Here is a 21807-nt window from a genome sequence, read left to right as displayed (position 1 = left end):
GGGGAGTTTTTGTTTTGTATTTTGCTTATTTTAGTTTGCTTTTTTTATAACAAATCTATGCATCTTCTTCAACTACTGCACTCGCATGAGCCATAGCCCTTTTCTTTTCTCTTTGCTACCCTGCTTCTGACCACTTTCCTATACATTTGTCACTCTGGGACTGAAGTCCTATCTGCTCAGATGCAACTAGAAGATACCAGAAACACCCTGGGGTCTGTGGTCAGCGTGGCATTCTTTTTCCCTTTCCCTGAGATGCAGGCCACATGGTGTAGGTCCTCTGTTTCTCCAGCTCTGCCGTTGGATAGCTCTGCTGTTGGATAGCTCTGCCATTGGATAGCTCTGCTGTTGGATATCCCTAGGTTGCATGGGAACTCCTGTTTAGGGCACACTGTCCCTTCCTTTCCCTGCTCAGAACACACTGTCCTGATTCCTGGCCGACTCTCTCTTCTCAGCTGTGGTCCCAGCTCCATATCTCCCTGAAGGCCATGGGGGACCAGTTCCCGATTTCAAGAGCACAGTGCATGCTCGCCACTCTTGGAAAGCCAGAACCATACACTCCTCTCACCATACACTGGGGTCAGCAGACGCCTTCACCCCAGGAAACAACAAGTCCCCAGATGTATGTTAGACCATCCCTCTGCTAGCACTTATTTAATTCAAAGTAAGTATCTTCCACTAAGGAAAAGCATGAACTACATTTTGTTCACTTAAGAAGTTAGAGAAATAGGAAGAAGAAAATAAATTAACCCCAGAGCTGTCTTGAAAAACCTGCCACCTGCTTGCCTTAACATAAGATTGGTGAATGTCTATGAAACCTCATCCAGCACTCTGTGCTGCGAGCACAAAGAGCTCAAATGCATAGAGATGCAGATACACAGGAAGACGCCAGAGCAGCCTTTGACAGAGTAGACATGTACTGCAGCACGTCCTTAGAGAGTCAAAGAATCTTCAAGTTTGTGTGAACAACATATCTGGTTTCCAGAAGGAAGTGAGAACAAAATTAAGAACATAGTAGAACAAAGAGCAGCAGCAGCAGGAGCAGCAGCACACCTACTGTGTGGTTCAAGACAGCCTTAAATACTGATGCTAGAGCTCAGAGAATGGCTTTCCAGTAGGAAATAGCATGATGGCAATTGCCTTGGCTGGGAACCCAGGTCCAACCAGGAGAAGGCAATGGATCCTTGTTCTTTCCCTTCCACCCTTGAATATTCGGCAGTGTGGTCCACTGGGGGAGTCTAAACAAATATGACAGGACCTTGTGGATAATGCCTGGGAGCATGCTCTGTCTGTCCCTGCAGCCATCAGGGACACAGAGTGAGGAGGAGAGGCAGTGGAGCTCGTGCTTCAGTGCTGTGGCCCAATGGGACTGTGGCACAGAAAGTGATTGTTTTTCTCATTGAGACACAGTGTCTCACCCATCCCAAGCTGGCCTTGAATTTGCTATGAAAGTGACGATGACCTTGATTTTTTTTCTTGTTGTCAACCTTCCAAGCATTGGGAGAGATCCAGGGACGCACCATAATACCTGGTCTATGCAAGTGCTGGGAGTCAAAGGCAGGACTTTGTACATGCTAGACAAATGCTCTACCGACTGAGATGCAGCCTAGAACATTATCTTCCAATGCATTTTTCACATCCCCACACATGCATCAGCATTACAGCCTCATTGAGATGCCCTTTCAGCTCTTCATCTGACTTCTGATTCAAAACTAGCAATGACTGAAGCCTTCCACACATTTGCATTCACTCACTACAAGCCCACATGCTTACTAACCAGCAGAAATATCCCCGGAACTATGCTGAAACCATGCAGAACATGGTGGTGAATGAGCCAGGTGGTGTGTTCTCAAGGTGTTCCTTATGAGACAATTGCAACCACCAGACAGGACAAACAGCAACCACTGAACTCAGTGGAGGGGATGGCTTCTCAGCTTAGAGCCTCAGCTTAGAAGAAAACATTTCACTCAGCACTAAAGGTGATGCTTGCTGGGGAGCTTAGAGTCAGACGTCTTCCCTGGAGTTGGAACTAAGTGCTATCTCAACTTCCACCACAAATACAGCTAAACACAGAGACCAAAGTAACACACACCATAGTGCAAGCACACACACACACACCACAGATACATAACATGCACATGTACACACACCACACATCACACAGACACATACCACACATAATGTATATACCACACACAAGCGCACACACCACACATTTCACATATACCATATATACACACTCACACACATACACATCACACAGACACATACCATACACATACCATACATACACACACACAGACACACACAGGGATCAAGGACAAACTCACTTTCTGGCAGAGCTTCAGAATGTGTGTGGTTCTGTACCACAAGCATTGCACTGAGTGGTCACTTGAGACTTCCTGTTCACATCCCCAATGCCCTGGTTTCTGCCCCCCACCTCTGGATGGTGGCATGCTCACTGTGCTCATGAAACTCTGATACCTACAGCATGGAGGAAGCTCTTCGGGGACCCGGTCTACAAAGCCCTGGTCTGGTTTTCCCTCCTCACTCCTGGGCAGCCTCCATGCCCTCCTAGGGGGCTCACCCATCAGCCTTCCTCGCCCTCTGCTGGTTCCCTTTCACATCCCAAAGTGCTTGTCTCAAAATTCCTCAGTTAACACATCTCACCTTGACTAGATGACCAAGTCTCAGGGCCTCCTAGGGACTCCTAGTCTGTCTCCTCTTCTCCATTGCCCCTCCCATCCTTTCTCTTCCCCTCCCCTCACCCACTCAGCCACGCCCCTAGTAGGCCTCCTGATATGCTGACCACACTGGCCTTTAAGACCTTACTGGCCCCTCTAGGCATCTTCCTCTCTGATTCAGGGACTCCTTCAGCACAGTGCCTGCTCCATAGCACAGTAACCCACACCCCAGGGGCTCTCCACACTCTTGCTTGACTGAGAACTTAACTCCCAGAGCCTATGACCAAATCATCTCCCTATGGATTTTTGTCTGTCTTCCTGGGCATGTGTAAGACCCAAGAGCAGGAAACTTTTATATTTTTCAGCCTTGAAGGCTCCAACTATCACGCACATGTCCTCTGTAAGACTCTTCAGGAAGCCAAATGGATGCTTCACACCTGTGTGGCTAGCTCAGGTAACAAGCTAGACGGGAGGCAAAGCTTCTGCGGAGACTTCCACAGGCTCCCTTTCCTATGGAAAAACAGCCTCTCCTGGAGCCCCATTTCCTGTTGTTACAGTGTTAGAACTAACACACACGCACACACACACACACACACACACGAGTTATGAACCCCATTGTGACAGCACTGGTGGGAGATTGGAAGACTGGATGTCTCTCTCAGGCAGAGGAGAAACACTGGAGGACTGTCCCTTGAAGAGTACGAGACTCGAATTTAGCTGAGTGACATTATAGGTAGCCAAGGAACATAAACGGTGAGATGGAAACTAAGAAGCTACACTGTGACGTGATGCCTCTTTATGAGGATCCCACCAGCACATGTCACCACACTGTGAACTGAAAACAGAAAACTCTGAGAGAAAACTGTGTGTCCCAGGGACAGGAAGTTAAGGAGCAAGGGCAGCCAGAGAAGAGCCACTTCCTACCTCAAGGGATAAGGGCTAAAGATTAGATCTCTCTGGGAAAAAGAGAAGAGAGAGATGGGGGAACCCCAGAGATCAGAGTGACAGGTGAGCCATCTGTCTGGAAAGGTACATAGAGACAGTCCCCAGGCTGCAGGGAGGCAGAGTCTCTGCCCACAGCAGTGGGTGGTGTGGAGAACAGAGAAGGCCATTTGCAGAGAGCCAACTGGAGCCACACAGGCAGGCAGAGGCACCAGCTAGAGAACTTGACTATTTTTAACCTGTAATCATTCCCTTCTGGTTTCCTCGTAGAATTTATAAAGGATTTTTCAAAAGTCACCCTGTCACCTCAGAGATAAGAAGAACCAAGAAAATGGGATTTGAGAGGAGCAGAGGGACCTCCTGGAGTGTCCTGGTGGGGGAGGCAAGGGGACAAGGCAGGGAGCTCTCTGGGGAGAGAGGCACACTCCAGGGGAAAATGTCATTGCTTCTCATCTGCAGTTTTCCTTTACCTACTGGGGTCTCTTCTGAGCCTCAGCACAGCGTCTTTAGTTTGGCTGCTCATTGAGGTCCAAGGTTGGGCTGCCCTCCACCCCTGCATTCCTGTTTTCCTTTAATGAAGAACCACTGCTCTGCAGAATCATTGGAGTGTGGAAAACCATTCCTGACCTGTGAGCACATCGAATATGAGACCAGTTTTTTATGCCAGGAACATAATGGGTGCATTAGGCACAAATCTCTAAGTAATAGATTCCTTGATTTGGGTTACTGACACACTTATTTTTTATCCAAGACACAACTTTTCCATGTAGGCCAGGCTGGCTTTGAACCTGAGGCCCTCCTGTCTCTGCCTCCCAAGTGAAAAGATTTCAGGCATATGTGCCACCAGACCTGGTGGCTTTCTGATCACTAATTTCATAAAACATATGATCTTGGAGGTCTTACAAGCCAACATAAAAGAGCTAGAAGTCAGCTTACCAAGATTGCTTGCTCACAACAGAACCATGACTTAAGTCAGTATTTAACTATGGCTTGGCTATAATTTGAGTGTATCCCTGAGTATCATGTGCTGGAAGTACATATTACAGCAACGGCATGGAAAAGGAATTAAGAGATCATGGGAGCTTGATAGAGTGAGACCAGAATGCATAGCACTCTCAGTCCTGTCCTAGTGAGGCTCTGTACTGACTTTGGGCACCACCAACAAGAAGGATGCAGCCCTCCAGCTGGTACAGGAAGCATGAGGCAAAATAAGTTGCTTTTATAACTTTCTTATTTGTAACATTGTATACTGAGCAACAGAAAATGGCTGATGACATAGATAGCACCCATTGACTCACTGCAATGAAAGTATTGCAGGTCTGGGCAGCTCCAATGCCTTATCAAAAATCTCTCAGCCAAGTCCAACCTGACTCTATACAGGGAATCTGATAGTGTTGGCTGTAGTCCGTGAAGGAGGAGGGTAAATCTTTACCAGGACACATAGCCAGTAAGGGACAGAGCCAAGGTTGGAACACAGTCAAAGTATGAAACCCACTCCAGATACAACCCCACACCTCCCACTCCAGCATAGGACCACAAGGAACCACCCTGTATCTCTCACCTGTTGACACTTTGCAATATATATAAAGAACTCAAGAAGGTAGAATCCATAAAATCAAATAACCCCATTAAAAAATGGGGCTCAGAACTGAACAAAGAATTCTCACCTGAGGAATACCGATTGGCAGAGAAGCACCTGAAAAAATGTTCAACATCCTTAATCATCAGGGAAATGCAAATCAAAACAACCCTGAGATTCCGCCTCACACCAGTCAGAATGGCTAAGATGAAAAATTCAGGTGACAGTAGATGCTGGCGAGGATGTGGAGAAAGAGGAACACTCCTCCATTGTCGGTGGGATTGCAAGCTTTTACAACCACTCTGGAAATCAGTCTGGCGGTTCCTCCAAAAATTGGACATAGTACTACCGGAAGATCCAGCAATACCTCTTCTGGGCATATATCCAGAAGATGCCCCAACCTGTAAGAAGGACACATGCTCCACTATATTCGTAGCAGCCTTATTTATAATAGCCAGAAGCTGGAAAGAACCCAGATGCCCCTCAACAGAGGAATGGATACAGAAAATGTGGTACATCTACACAATGGAGTACTACTCAGCTATTAAAAAGAATGAATTTATGAAATTCCTAGCCAAATGGATGGACCTGGAGGGCATCATCCTGAGTGAGGTAACCCAATCACAAAAGAACTCACACAATATGTACTCACTGATAAGTGGATATTAGCCCAGATACTTAGAATACCTAAGATATAAGATACAATTTGTGAAACTCTTAAAAAAGATTTTACATTAAAGAAATTCATGTCAACCCATATTTTCACTTAGAGTCTGAAGTAGAAAGACTAGCTCTACTTTTTTTTTTCTATTTATATTTTTCTATTTTCTGGGAGGCCATAAACTTCTCAGGAAAGAAGAGATAGAAGCCTTCTGAGCAGTCACTGGTCACTGGGTGCCTGGGTCATTTGGTGGCGGAAGAAAAGCTGTCAGTGTCCCACATCTGCCTAGAGAACCTGTCAGTAGCATGCAGCGGCTCCTATCTGTGACTTTAGTGAGCAGCTACAGATGTCCTGCAAACAGTGCATAAGGAAAATGGGTAGCCCACCTAAGAAACACTTGAAAGTATTTCTGAGACGGTCAGAGTCGACCTGCATATCTGTGCTTTGCAATTCATGTTGGCAAATGTTAGCGGTTTTAGAAAGTGTTCTGCGTAGAGTGTCCTGTTGCTCCACGGTGTTGGGCAGATGAAGCATTTCCAATGCCGCATTAGGCACTGGTAGAGATAACAACAAGTAAAACTTATTTAGACTTAATGAAGTGTCAGTTACAAAGCCCTTCAGAGCTTCCGTGAAGCTGATTAGGACATAAGCCCACTACGATGAGCTAGCAGTGAGATGGCCACAGGGCCGAAAGCAAGCATGCATCAGGCAGCAATGCCTTCCTCCAAGTGTCCAAGATTCTTGAGCGGCACCAGCCAGACTCGCTACTTTATGATGATTTTGGGGACAGGGCCTAGATACCATTCATTTAAAATTCAGGATTCAAAATTGTTCCAGACGCCAACCTATGAGAGTGATGTGCCCTTGCTTTGGTAGAAGAGCTTGATGCTTCAAGCACACTTCGATCCCACATTGCTACCTCAATGTGGTGGACGAGGAAACACTGGGGTCATTATCCTCCCCATCAGAAGCTTCAGATAAGGCTCTATGGGAGACTGGAAACACAGCTCAGAACTTTGACTTGTAACTGTTGACTGATGCCATGCCAGAGAGAGAAACAGCACAAAGGTGGGTAAACTCTTGATTTCTGGAGAGCACTGAGGATGGCATCTAGTACCTGACGGACAGATGGCTCCTGCATGGCTCCATGGCTGCATGGCACATACCATACTCCAAGCTTCACAGATGCAACCTATTTTAAAACTCATAGCCACTGGGTGACATGAGTATTGGGATCCTCTTCTCAAGACTAGGAAGTAAGACCTGTTTTATTCCTCAACTCATTTTCTTCTTCTTCTTCTTCTAAGGCACCAATGGTTCTATTTTATAAAATCTTTAAGCAGCTTCTCTGGAGAGAGGAAGATAAAGGAGCCTTCTGAACACTCACTAGTCACTGGGTGTCTAGGTCATTTGGTCAGGGGAGAAAAGCTGACAGCATTCCACAGCCATCCAGAGTACCACTGGAAGGACACAACTGCTGATATTTGTGTCATTGGCAATGTGTATATATGTGTGTGTGTGTGTGTATATAATGTGTGTATACATATACATAAATATATGTGTATATATATATATACACGCATATATATACATATATATTAAATATCACAACTAATACATGAATTTATTAGTTCTTTTAAGATCTTTCATTCTCCTACGTGTGTGTGTGTGTGTGTGTGTGTGTGTGTGTACACCATGCTAGGTACTGGCAATGCCAGAAGGCTCTCCACACCCGATCGTCTGATTACTGCCTTCATGGGTAGAGTTATAAGTAGGCAATTAAAATGCAGAGTCAGGGAGAACACCATTGCAAGCAGAGTAAACAGCATGCGCAGTGATCTGGAGGTGCGAGGCAAGATGGCTCATTTAATGAACTGAGAGTAATTGGTTGTGGCTTCAACAGAAGATAAATGGGAGCAGGGAGTTGAGACATGGCTGAGAAGACATCCCTCGGGCCAAGGAGGGCATTTGTTCTCAGTCCCATGAGAGCTTAGATACTTGGTTCTGAGAGAATTGGTTGGTACTAAGCCAAGGAGTGACGGCAGAGGGCTCCAATTACCTCGGGGTGCACAGTGGCAAAAAATGAGACCAGAAACAGAAAAACTTGGTTCAGAGGCTATTGAAACAATTTGGGCCAAGAGCATGTAAGATGTTGTGGAAAAGATACATAAAAGACATTCTAGATGCACTTCGCTCTAAGTACCTGGTACTCAGTGCCCGGGACAGATCCTGGCAGTATAAGGTGTTCAGTGGGTATCCATCAGAGACAAGAAGGAAGCAGTCATTGGACTGGTATGCATAACCCAACACCTGTCTTTTCTTTAGTAGTCAAGTGAGACCATGAAAGTAATGCTGAACTCTAGAACGGGAGGTATAAGCCCTGCTCTGCAGTTGCCCCAAGGAGCACAGTCAGTTCATAGGAAAATGGTTGCAAATGGACCAGATAAAAAATTACCCAATCCTAGAATGGTGTGACATGCTCCAAAAGGACTTTGTACATGTTAATGAATAGGATGGGGCTTAGAGGGTAGTCCACAGCAGAAACCACTGAAGGGCATAGATCCTTCCCAGCAGCTCATAGATGCCCTACAGGAACAAAGCATGGTCATCCTCCTCTGAGAGAAGTTATTAGGGCTGATGTCAGAGGGCAAGATACTTGCTGCTTGTCTGTATTCCAGATCCTTGTGAACTCACAGCATATCTTATGGCCGTGCCACAGGGCTAACTACCTCCATCCCTGGTACAGGCTTTCAGTGTTACCTCAACAGTAGAACCCACGGTCACAATAAAATGGGCTGAGTCTCAACTCAAGACTTTGGGTTGACTGTCTTCAACTTGTGCACCAGGATGTTTAAGGATTTCCAAAGTTATTTTAACAGATAGTGGGAATTGCCACCATGGCTCCAACAAAATATCTGCTGGGTCAGGGTCATCACTCAGATTTCCAGCGTTCTGTGTGACACTGCCTGCTCTCGCAGGTCCAGATCATTCTATACCTGGCACCCCTAACTCATTATTCTGTACCATTGCAGCTTCTTAGAAAGCTATCTTAAGCTGGTGATGGATTGCCAAAGCCCTTCAGAGTGCAGTGCCTGCCTGAAGTCCCCATTCTCAAGGTCATCTCACCCTCTGCCTATTTTGGCTCATGTTGCATATGAATGTGGTTTCCTGTACCCTCCACCCTTTACAGCATCTAGGAACCTGGCTATGAAAACACACAGCAGGTACAGAGAACCAAGTAGACACTGAAGATACAGTGCTGTTATCCAGAAGGTAGATACGGTGTTACCAAGCTCCCCTGCCAGCACTGCTGTGGCCCTGCAGGTGACATCACAGCTGTATGTTCATAAACCATGGGCTGGAGCCCATTATTCTAGACCACACCTTCAAAGGGATGCTAACTCAAGCCTGGAATAAACCTCCTGGTGGATGGAGAGAGCTCCAAGATTCCTGAATCTGGTTGATCCTGGAATTCAAATCCCACGATCACTTAACCACCAAGATGCACATCTCTACTGAAGAAGGGAAGTGAATTCACATCACTTCATTTAACCTTTGCCACCATCCTACATATATGCCCTGCATCGGTCTCCACACAAGATGAAGGAGCCAAACTTTATGGAGATGTGTAAGTGTTAAATCCACATTCCCTAGAGCTGTCATTTTCGATGTCTTGACTTCAAAAGCCTATCCTCTGACCCTACATGGTTCCATATCACTTGCTCTAGAGCAGTGGTTCTCAACCTTCCTAATGCTATAACCCTTTAATACAGTCCCTGATGTTGAGGGGACCCCCCAACCATAAAATTATTTTTGTTAATAACTGTATTTTTTGCAGCTGCTGCTATGAAGCATAGTATGAATATCTGTGTTCTCTAATGGCCTTAGGTGACCCCTGTGAAAGGGTCATGACCCACAGGTTGAGAACCACAGCTCTAGATCATCCAGTATAGTTCATCCTCTGCCCAGTCTCCACCTACCACCTTTCCATTGCTCAGACCCTTTCACAGCTATCATCATGAGTTGTGCTGGAAATGGTGTCTTATCATAGCGATTAAAAGGTAACTCGCACACCTCTGGAGCTTTGCTCCTGTGCACACTCTACCCAGAAGCAACCAGGCTGGATAACAGCTTCTGATAATATGCATTCTGTTCTCAGGTACTGCACATACCCTTGCAGACACATAACTGCACTGACTTTCTCGTGTCCAATTTAGGATTACAGGTAGGTGAACCTTCCTCGTGGTCTGCCAGTCTTATCACATTGTGTTAATGGAAACTCGCTCCCCTCTTGTGGAGGTGTTTTGTTCTATCTCAAGTCCCAGCTCACCTCCTTCCCTTCAAACACGTATGATGACTTCATGTCTTATTATCTTAAAAATGGAAGCAATCAAGATATAACTCCGATGTGCTTACTTGCCTCTACCCATCTCCCAGTTTCTATCTATGCTACCGTACTGACATAACTGTCCACCTGCAGAAATTTTACACTTCCACTGAGAACCTGTGTCATGGGCTGCATCCTATCCCATTCCATCCCACCCACTCATATGACTGCTCCTGAACCTCTCTTTTGTACCAATAGCCTCCCCTCTACCATTTCTCTTCCTATTGGTACCATCATACAATATAACAACAACTACCTAATTCAAAAGGGACACGGGTGGTGGTGGGGCTCTACAGCTTCCAGGTCAGTTTCAAGTAGCCATCCCACTGCCTCATAAGACTGTCACCTGTTTTCTCTCCATGGCCTCACCCCTGTGACACTCACGGAAAGCAACCACATTTCCCAGATGTGCTCCCTTGAGCAAATCTGAACCAACAACCCAGCCAATTTCTAGCCTTTATTAATTCTAGTAATGCATGGCACATTTGCACACTGCCACATCACAGCATCCCATGGAGATGTTCTTTCCATGGCTCCTCCTTATCTCTGGCCTCAGGCTTGGCCGCCACACTCTTTTCTGTGTCACTCTGAAAGTGGCTCCTTCTAGAGTCCTAACTTTGAGTCCCACTGGTATGCTATCTCTGCCTCTTATCTAGATAATATTCCTGGCACAGGCTGATATTACCTGACCCTTGACAGGACTTCTGTTTATTGGTTAACATACGTTCTTAGCTAAGCTTCAAAAGTAGAGTCCTCTTTTCCATCCCTGAGACAATCTTCACTATCATTTCCATATTGACAAATGACAGTACCATTTAGGACTCCTTGGCAAAACCTAATGATTATTTCTTCCTTTCCCTTATGTGGGTGTATCATCCCCTCTGCCAATGGTTTTTCTGCTCTCTGAAAGCCTTGTCCCTTACTCTTTCCACAATACTCTACTACACATCATCTGTTATCTGGATTATGGCCACAGCACACTATCCTAATCACCCTCTCCCACTTCTCTGTGGTCTAATCCATGCACAGCCAATTTTGAAAATGTAGCTCAGTTACTTCTTTGATCAAAGTCCTGACTGCCTTATATACTATCACTCTGGTAACAAAATGTCTACAGTCTTCCATAGCTTTGGAATGGAAGATCCCTTCCCCCACCACCAGTGACCTCTGACCCCAGAGCCTTTCTGCTCCTCTCAAATAGATCAGTTCTGATCACACCGAACCTAGAGCCGAAGTCAAATACTCCTGCTGATTTCAGTTCCGGGTCACCAGTCCCCCGTCCCACTAACCACAGGTCACCACGCCAAGAAGGTTTTCCTGCAGTCCGATGAAAATAACCTCTATACTACCCCTGCTGCTGGTCTTTTCTCCTTTCCTTGAAGTGTGTGTGTGTGTGTGTGTGTGTGTGTGTGTGTGTGTGTGTGTGTGTGTGTGTGTGTATCAAAGCTCCCATATACACCATGCAGTTCTCTTGTCTAGTTTATGCAGGTTGATCACTGCTGGTGAGAGTGGAAACTTTTGCAGACACTTGGAACCTGTATGGAGTTTCCTCTGAAAAACAAAACAAAACAAAAACAAAAAAACAGAACTACCACATAACCCAGCTTCATGCCTTGGTATTGACCCAAGAACTCAACACATCACATAGATACTTGTACATTTGTGGAACCAGCCTCAATGTCTACCATCAGATGAATGGAAGTGTGGTCTACATACATAATGGGACTCTAGTTGACCATAAAGAGTAGTGAAATTACGCCACTCGAAGGAAATTTGATAGAACTGGAGATTATAGTGTTAGTCAAAATAAAACAGAAAAACAAATATTGCATAAGACTGTATGCTTTCTCTTATGTGCAGAATATAGATTCTGTATATGAGAGAAATATAAGTTCATATATATATGTACATACATATATACATGTATATACATAAACATACATATGAGGGGGATAGAGAAGGGAAGCAAAAGTAGTAAGAGAAAACAAGGATCTAAGCATGCTAAGAGGCAGAGACAAGGTGAGGCCCAAGGTCCCAGCACAACTTAGAATGTCTGTCTCAGTGGTATCCTGATGACTGACCTTAGCGCCCTGACACTGGCCACCTTGCCTGCATGCCTGGCAGTATGTGATTATCCTAAGCATGTGGTATCTCCACGCTGATGTAATCCCTTCATGATACACTTAGAGGAAAAGCAGAGAAGAGTATTGAAATAAGATCAGAGCTAGAAAGGGACTCTGTCTGTACTACAGGGGCTCATAACACACCTAGAACTGAAACCGTGGCTCTCCTTGCCACTGTGCCATCTACACAGCTCTGGAACTTGATGAGACTCTCTGCTGTATGGAAGGAAGGTGACCTTTACCCAGTACCTGGGACTTTGTGAGAAGCAAGCAAGCTGTGCCAGCAGCCTGTGGTGTCCAGGCTGGTGTGAGATAGCACCATCTCCTGGTTGCCTCCACACTGCCCACCAGGCTGGAGAGAATCTCTCCATCACATGATGAGCCTTGGGTGGATGGACAGACAGATGAATGGACAAATGACTAGAGATCGTACCTACTTCTCAAGCACCAGTCCACCATCCAAGCCTTTCTTCCCCACCTCTTGCAACCTTCTTCCTCATGTTGTGCCCTGACCTGGGGAGTTGATGGGCATGCTCTTTCCTACCTGAGCCACTTCCTGCCAAGCAGAAAACCTCTCATGCTCACGCTGCCTGCAGGTCTTCCCTGTGTTTGGAAACAAGGCACCTTCACCCCACTGATTGTCAAGCTCTCATCCTCTGGGCCTTTTAGTAGCCCTGTAGATCCTATTGGGAGTAGCCCTGGGGCCAGGTAGATTCTGTGGAGACAGGCAAAGCTGGGCATTTTACTAGGAGTTTGGGTCAGGAACATCTAATACTTAGCTTTTAAGAGCTACTTCAAAGGTGGCTGTGCCCTGGGGACAAAAGCCAACAGATCCCCATAGCACCCCTCACGGTGATGCATATATGTATCCATACTGCTGATGTACATGTGCGCACACAATACACAAGTATACATATACTGTAAACATTATCTCCAGACACACAGGCCATACGGTGACAACTATGCATATAACACACATGCACACACACAAAGAGAGAGAGAGAGAGAGAGAGAGAGAGAGAGAGTGCTATGTTTTCTCTCTGCCTATTGACCCTCCTCTCTTCTGCCCTGTTCTTAATTTACATTTTCTCTGCTACCTTGGTTTAATACTGTTTATATCTGCCAGGCCAGGGCTGGTTCACATGGGCCAACCTTGGATCCACGGGCCTTTGGTGGTTTTAATTATGTGGTTTCCTCGATCAGCCTATGAAGTTATCCAATGCCAGCAAAGTCATTTGCAGACCATCAGAGAGAGCAGTGGCTTGGGGTGGGAGGGTTCAGGGCAGAGACTTACCTGCTAGTGGGTCACAGATGCAAGTCCGACCCAGGCTTTGCAAATCCCAAGCCTATGAAACACTGCTACCAGCCAAGGTGTGGCTTGATGGAACAAAGAGAGTCTGGTTCTACCCTGCACGCTCACTGGAATCTTGTCTACAACTTCCACCATAATGTGGCAAGGATGAAATGGGGATCACATGACAGTAAGTGTATTACAGCACAATTCACAAAGGCAAATAAGTAAAAACATAAATAATTAACATATATGTAAGCACATAAGCATATATGTGTGTGCAGCTTTCTACTCTCTAACTCCACAAAGGGCTTCTACTAAGATATTTTAATATCTGTGTAGGGAAAATGACTTTCTTTACCCTATCTCTACCAACAACTCATTGTGGACACCCTTGAATTTGCCAGCAGGTACTCTCCAAGCCCTGTACATACCTGGTTTAGGACTGCCCTGTCTCACCCTTCCCTCTATAGCTCAGTGGCAGCACTGTAACCTGGATCCTTCTCAGAAGGAAAATTCTAGATACAGCATTACCCTATTTGAAACTTGAAGGCAGAGGTTAGTGATCTCTATCTTCCACCTCCAACAGGATATGGAATGAGATCTCCTCATAGCCAGGGACCAACAGGAACATCAAAACATTCATAGCTGTTGGAAACCAACAATTATACTTTGTGGGCCCAATTATCAAGGACCATGTCAGCTACCTTACCCCTTCCAGTCTCCTCAGATACCTAGGAGAGCCACTTCTCCCTATGAGCTACCTGTCTCTTCCTTTTTGAACATCACACCATTCACTGTGGAGTCCCAGTGAGAACTAAGGAAGTGGTACCCATACTTGACAGCTATGTGAGAATCCATCCCTTGATGAGCAGATATTCCTGTCATTCAGTCATAATTCTGTGGTAGCAGGAACACAGGCCTTGTCTAATGTCCGTGTTCAATGATCTCATCTCTGGGAGCCATAGCCGAGACCCAGGATGTGAGAGCAGTCAAAAGATAACTGAAGCCATGAAGAGACTCTCAGAGCATTTTAAATCCCCATCAATGTCAGGTCACCAGCTGGTACCTGAGCACATGACAGAAGGTCATACACAGGGCAACAGAGCCCAATGCACACAGTGCTAGATGACAAGAAGAAAGGGAGAGAAACAAGACCTTGAAGAGGCCTGTGCAGCGAGAATGATGATCTGCGTCTTGAGATGAGGGAGATGTTCTGAAAGGCTAATGCCAGGAACACCCCAGATTCACACAGTGGTGCAGACCCCCAATGATGACCTTCCAATCGTCCCTTGAGATGACAAGGATGCAAGTAAGCAGACTTAGGCATCATTTAAATGGTGAAAATCCTAAGTGTGTATGGTTGAGGGCAGTCCCACATGTGTGGCTGTAGACTTAATTCAGTGTCTGAATTAAGAAGAGCAGAGTTATTGTGCTGCCTCCTGTATGAAGTCTCAGACCAGCTACTTGACTATAATAGATGAAACCTGATGGCTATTTCAAGACTCAATCCTTTTGAGCCTCAGTTTCTTCATTTTTTTTAAAACAAAATCACAGGAAATATTCCTTTGCCTACTAATTCCTAAGTTTATTTGTGAAGCAATATACTATCCACGAATATATTGTGCATAGCGCAAACTGCATTGCAAGGGCCTTTTTATATATAATTGTACAAAATCAATGCATACACATACACACTCAGGCAATGGATGACAACTATGTAGTAAGAAGTACAGGTGTGTGTGTGTGTGTGTGTGTGTGTGTGTGTGTGTGTGTGTGTGTGTGTGTGAGGGAGCTGACTCCACATCTTCTCTCTCTCAACTCCCCCACCGACCACCCCACGCCATGATTCTATTAAATGCATGCATAATTAACCTGGTATTCAACAGCCCGTTTCCTCAGTGAAATACAGGAGCATTATCATGATATATTGTGAGATTCTGCTGATTTGAGGTTGCAAAGTATGCAATTAGCTCGTGTCACTCTACATAGTTACCTGAGAGTAAATGGCACCATTCATTATAGTGTACAATGGAACATGAAAACGATAAAGGAAAACACCCCCAATTCCTTCATTACTGAGTTCAGGGACAATAAGAAGCTAATTGCAAAATTTCATTTATTTTTTGCAGAGTTTGTTGAATTTTTTTTTTTAAAGCAGATCTGAGAATTGCCAGTATGCTGTGAGACCCTGCTTCAGTGTGAGAGTCTCCCTGGGATGGGAGTGAATTGTCCGAGGCTGTGTGTCTCCCCTATAAGGAGATTCACTGTGATGGAAAGAGACAAAGGCTCAGAGAAAACAATGAGAGGGATTGTAGATGTTGCTTTCCCTTCCTTCTCTGAGCTAGCTTCACAGACACACAGCCAGCCCCACACTGTAGTGACCATCTTGGACTCATTGGAAGCAAGTTCTTACTACAGGGTGATGTAAGAGCTGGCTCAAGCCTGTGAAACTCACACTGGATGTCTTTTCTAATGCACCCAAAACAATGAGTCACACAGGCTCTGAGCCACCCTCTCCCATGTGGTTCCCAATCTGTCCCCACCTCATAGAGGAGGGAACTGACATAGTGGGTCTCCCCACCATATATGACAAACTCTCTTCCCAAGTTTTGTCTCATATTAATTTCATGGACCCCAAAGCTCAGAAACAGCTACGGGTCACATGGAAGCCAAGACTATGTCAGCACTGTTCCTGCTACTTTACAGGCCTGCCTCTCCAAGTGTTCTGGGGGCCACTCAGACCCTTACCAGCCTTAGACACACAGCTTGAACCATGCAACAGCACAGGGCCAAGGCATTTTCTCAAAGCAGTCTGGGATCACTGCGTCTCATTTCTTCAAGGTTGTGGGTTAGGAGACATAGATTAAAGCAGGCTGCAAAAATCAGACATCTGGGAAAATCTTAGACCTTACCTCTAACCGCCAACTTTAAATATGGATCTTTTGAAAGTTATTTAATGGTGTCGAGCAAAGCCAAGCTCCCTGGGTGCCCGCCCTGTTTATCTCTTTATTACTGTAAAAAGAATGCTTAACAGTAGATCAGTCCTTTTAAAATTTTTCAAAGATTTTAAAAATTAACTTTTAGCTATATCAGACTCCAAGCCAGCTCAACAAATCTCTGAGTTTTCAGTCACAGACTAGACATAAATTGGTTAATATTCCGGCAACAATTGTGCCCCAGATTCGACCCCACTTCTGTAAGCCAACGATCAAAACCAGAAGTTAATAAAGCAGGTATCAGAATGCTGTTTTCTGTTCATGGAGATATGGCATGGTGCAAACAGGATGGAAAACAGGACTGAGAGTCCTTAGACAGTATGTGGCAGAGCCTCTAGCTCTAAGAGGTGGGCAGTGCCTTGAACTTACACAAAATAGATTAGATTGGAAGTCTGTGGCTGGCTGTGTGGTAATGATAAATAGTGGCTAGACACCTCGCACCTGGGCTGGACACTCTTCAATGCTTACTTATATGTATGTATCCATCAATGCTGGGCACTGTCAAGGGTGGGTCAGTTAATCCTCACTGACTGCTATTGAAAACACTTTAGTAAGCAGATTGACTTTAAAGGGCTCTAGGAGATCTGAACATGACTTGATTACAGATGACTGGCTCTCATTTCACAAGAAAGTAGCCTAGTAAAAGTCACGGGCTTTTCTCCAGTCTCCCCAACTCAGCTTGTATATAACTAGTTAATTCCCTCATATCTTTGAATGTGGTTCTTATCTGTAAAATGAGGGCTTGGTCTAGAAAGTTCCATTCACATGAACATCCATTATTGATGAGGCTAAAGAAGGATATGTCCAATTACAGGTAGCAGAGTCCTGCCCACTGAGTGAAGGATATGACACAGGCTTCTCCCACACAGTCCCCCTGGCCCATGGCCTTTAGTGCACCCAAGAAGGACAGCTGAGGGACTTATCAAGCCCCCAAAAAAAAGACCAGGTTAGACCTTTCTGACAAGGACACTGACTCTCAAGGGGCAGGGAGACTAACTGTGACAATTAGCTGCAATGTCCCCCAGTAACAGTGAATCTACAGAGCACTGTTCACTTCAGCAATGAATATTTAACAAGAGATGTCATCAGGACAAGCCCCCACAGCAATGAAGTTAATATTAATGAGGCAAAAATTGAGTGTCCTTTGAACTCTTGGCAGGGACAGTGAGCCATTGACAGTGGAACTCAAGGAGTCTCCGAACTGACCCTCAGCTGGAAAATACTCTGCAGGAGCCTCAGGTAAAGCCATTAAATATTCATTGTGGTTCTTCCCCTGGCCCAGAATACGAAGCTCAGGTGATCCTCATGACGCATTTCAGAGATGATCTGCTGAAAGGCTGACAGGTTAGGATAAGGGTCAGGAGTGGTTCTGGAAAACAGCAGGGTGCCCATAAGGTCAACACTGTCCCATGGCCCCACATCCGGTTGGGAGCAGATGGAGCTGGAGGCTGCTGCAGGGAGGGTTTGCCTCTGATGGGAGGCAAACACTGCTTCCCACAGCTCTGTCTTTTCTAGTGCAGAAGATAATGAGATAGAAAAATATATAATGGGTTGGAATTTTTCTCAAAGGGGGAAAAAAAAGCATGAAAGGCAGATAAAAATAAGTGTGATAAAATTTAGATAGGGTGTTGATGGAAGTCTCACTGAGATGGTAAAACCAAGCAAGAGACCTAAAGGAAATGATAAAGAGGATATAGAGGCTGGTGGAGGGTCACCTGGTGAAAGGGGGGAGGGGGGTAGGTTCATCTGGATTGGAGGAAAGTGCTCATGGAGGGTCATCTAAGGAAGAGGGGAAGGCTGGTGGAAAGTTTGCTTAAAGAGGAGAGCGTGGATGACCTGTGGGAGGAGGGAGTGGCTATGGAGGGTCACCTGAGTGGAGAAGAGAAGATGATTGAGGATCACCCGGGGGGGAGAAGGAGGATCACCGGGGGATCACCTAGTAGTGGAAGGATAGGTCTGAAGGAGGTTCACCTGAGCGAGGGAAGAGACTGGGGGCAAGTCACCTAGGGGAGGAGGGAGGGCCTGGTGGGAGGTTACCTGGAGGAAATAGTGGGAAAGGGGCAGACATATAACTGAAGCAGAGAAAAACATGTAAAATATTCTGAATCTAGAGCCTGTCTGGTAGAGAGGGGGGGGGGAGAAAGAGATTTGTAAAATGAGCATGGGTGGTGATATGCAAAGGAGTAGGATAGATGATGAAGGTCACATCTCAAAGGACCCTCTTGTGGCAGAAACCTTTCCTCTAAGCCCACAAGATTTCCTTAGCAATCTTAGGAGCGAGCAAGTCTTATTCCTGTTTTGTAGAAACATGCTGATTCCATGTTAGGAAGTGGCTGAGGTCCAAAACAGCACTGAGAGGATGGCCATGAGGCCATCTATCCTCTCACTGTAGAGATCCTGGCTTGAAGATGCAGCACAATGAATGATGTAGGTTGCAGTTTGCAGGTGTGGCCCACAGGATTTGGTGCTGAGTCAGGCATTTGGCTGAGTGACTTAATTAATGGCATTGCCGTTGCTTGGGATTTTAGAAATAGGAGTGTAAGGGAGAAACAAGGTATGGACAAGGAAGACCTGGGGTTTGGCTTGGGCATGGGGTATTTAGGCCTCCTGTGATCAAGTGGGGCATCAACTGGATTCCCTGATGAGTGGATCTGAAATTCACAGGAAGATACACTAGCTTGGTGTATCTGACAGGACTCATTAACATATGGACTATATTTATAACCATCTAGGTCTGGATGGGAACAATAAAATATGGCAGAGTAGAATTCAGATGTCCTAAGACTCTGCCCCATTTTAAGGTTTTGGAAAGATGAGTTAGGGCTTACAATAGAGAAGGAGTCATCATGAAGGTAGAAGGAAAAGCAGGCAGTGAGGATGGAAGCCAAGGGACAGATGACAAGAGAGCTTCAAGGAGGAAAGAGAAATCTACTGTTGCTATGGTTAATGTCGGGCCTGGAGAGATGGAGACAGGACTATTATTAAGTTCAATATGGTAGAGGTCATGGGCGATGTTAACAAGAGCAAGTGTTTGGAGATTGTATTCAGGAGAGTGTGGGAGAGAAGTGGACATTAAAGAATATAGGCTACACTCTCAAGAGCCACTGTTCCAAAGCAAACCAGATAACCAGGATGACAGCTTTAGGATAAAGAGATGCTAATGAAAGTTCTTTGAGAGATTTTTTTTTTAAGTAAATCTCATTTTCTGCCATTGAAAATGAGACAGCAAGAGCTGGAAATTTTATGATGCAGGAGATGGAGCAAAAAAATGTGGCGAGAGCAACGCCCTTCAGGAGAGCAATGGGAGCTCTAAAGAACAATGGAGGGGTGACACTTACCTGAAAGACACCTCTTCAAAAGGAGACCTGAGTGGCTGGGGGATGGGAAGAGTGGGGGGATGGGAGGATGGCTAGTTGAATGGATGATGGAGAGATAGATGGATGGATACATGGATGAATAAATGGGTAGATGATAAATGAATGGAGGATGAATAAATGGGTGTGGACAAATGGATCTGTGAACATGTCATCAGATAGGGATATACACATACGCATATACACATTCATATACATAATGAACATATACATCATGCACATATACACATATATAATATATAGTATATAAGTATGCATATATATTTATATTAATGTATTACATACGTATGCACTATCTGGTGGCACTCAGAGCCATCACTGATCATTGTAGCCTCTCTATCAGAGCACCCTGAATTGTCAAGGACCTAAGCCCCAAGGCAGTTGATAAAATGTAGCTAATGAGCTCCTCATCCGCTGTCAGAGACAAAGAGATCACCCACTGCTTTGTTGTGTTTCTGAGCCCTTCCCTTCAGCTGTGGCAGATGCTCTAGACCTGACTCTAGTCCCTGTTTTTGTTGTGAGTATTCATTTTTCCAAAGTTCTCCTCTTTAGAGGGTAAATCCCTTTAAGAATTTCTAAGGGACCATTATTGGAAATATATAAAATAATGACAGAGAGTTGAAGGAGGAAGCCCTCCATCAGCTGGATGAGTCTCATCAGGAAGTAGCTCAGCTGAACTCTTCCCAGACTGGCCTACCTGTGGAGGGCTTCTTGGCCCCATTTCCCCAGAGATGGCTAAGGCATCAGGTCTTCAACTGAAATAAGGCTCCAGGAATAGAATCTATTGGCAAAAACACACAGTGTACACATCTTCTCTGATACATAGCACTGATCTCTTGGAAAAATCAATGAATAGACATACTACCTTGAAATAACCTAAGATGGTTTTGTTGTTGTTGTTGTTGTTGTTTTGTTTTGTTTTGTTTTGTTTTGTTTTGTTTTGTTGTAAAACAGATCGTATTTCAAGTGGTGACTGTCTCAGTATGCCTGAGTTAGCTGGAAGCCTTGGGCCATCACCAAACTCCTGAGCCACAGCCTTTAAAAATGGGACAGGTATTCCTGTACCAAGGGGTCATGAGGAATAAAATAGAATATATCCAGGTACCTAAGGAGGTCTCAGTATGATGTCAATATTCAGCAAACACCAGTTGTTTCCCTGTTATCACACACACACACACACACACACACACACACACACACACACACACACACACGTATTGTTTCAGCCCCATTGTAAGTCCTCTCAACATGGAGCACAGGCCCTTTCCAGAAGTCCTGAAGCTTGCAGGAATATCCCTGGAATTTCCACCCGCACTGGGTTTACCAATGGAGCCAGCAGATCTCAGGAGGGCAATACCACTAGAAACTAGTCAGATTTTATTACCCACACATGAAAGATGGAGCAATAAGCAAACTAGCTTCTGCAGTGGCCACTGGACCTGGGTTTAGGGTGACCAGGCTAATACAGAAAGAAGAAACCTACAGCCAGAGTGTTCCTGCCCTCCCCTTCTCTGTCTTTCTTCCTCTCTCTCCCACCCCTCTCCCCCATGCTTCCATTCCCTCTGTTAAAATTAAACAAGTTAGTATGCGGACACTGTGGCAAAGTGTGTGGACTTGACACCTGTCCTGGGGCTGTATGCACCTGCCTACTCAGAATAAGAATTTCTATCTTTGCTTTGCTGGATTCCCTACCACCACCACCACCACCACCCTACCCCCCCAACCCCACCCCACCCCACCCCCGGGCCACCTGCCCTGCCTCACCCCATC

The 21807-nt window shown here is 45.4% G+C and overlaps 1 long non-coding RNA gene across 2 annotated transcripts in view; it reads right to left on the bottom strand.

Annotated features, from left to right (window-relative positions):
• The window catches only part of Gm31569, a 73072-nt gene that overhangs the window by 48756 nt on the left and 2509 nt on the right, over positions 1-21807 (bottom strand). The window lies entirely within an intron of this gene.

Source organism: Mus musculus, chromosome 12 (assembly GCF_000001635.26).
Source record: "Mus musculus strain C57BL/6J chromosome 12, GRCm38.p6 C57BL/6J".
Classification (NCBI taxonomy): Eukaryota; Metazoa; Chordata; class Mammalia; order Rodentia; family Muridae; genus Mus; species Mus musculus.
The sequence above is the reverse complement of the archived record's forward strand: the minus strand, read 5'-3'. Positions and strand labels throughout refer to the sequence as shown.